Source organism: Crocuta crocuta, unplaced genomic scaffold (genome assembly GCF_008692635.1).
Source record: "Crocuta crocuta isolate KB4526 unplaced genomic scaffold, BGI_CrCroc_1.0 scaffold675, whole genome shotgun sequence".
Taxonomy (NCBI): Eukaryota; Metazoa; Chordata; class Mammalia; order Carnivora; family Hyaenidae; genus Crocuta; species Crocuta crocuta.
The window spans coordinates 592,888-593,181 of record NW_027528796.1 but is presented as its reverse complement, the minus strand read 5'-3'; positions in this window follow the sequence as shown (position 1 = coordinate 593,181).

Below are 294 nucleotides of genomic sequence, written 5' to 3'. Positions count from 1 at the left end.
CGCGGAGACACCTCAAAGGATGATAATGGGGTAATGGGGAAGGCCCTGAGGGCCAGAGGGTCTGGGAGCCCAGCCACAGCCACAGCCCCCTGCCCTCCAGGCTCTGTCCAGGCTTCCTTCCACAAATACTCCTGCGGTGCTCTCCGCGCCTTCAAAGAGCCAAAGGTAAAGGTACACAGGTAAACAGATGATTTTAATAAAGTGCCACAGTGCCGCGGGTGTGGGTGACGGGCGGGCAGGGCGCCGGGGCTCGCGGCCTGGTGGGACGGAGGCGCCTGCGGCCCCGGGCGTTCC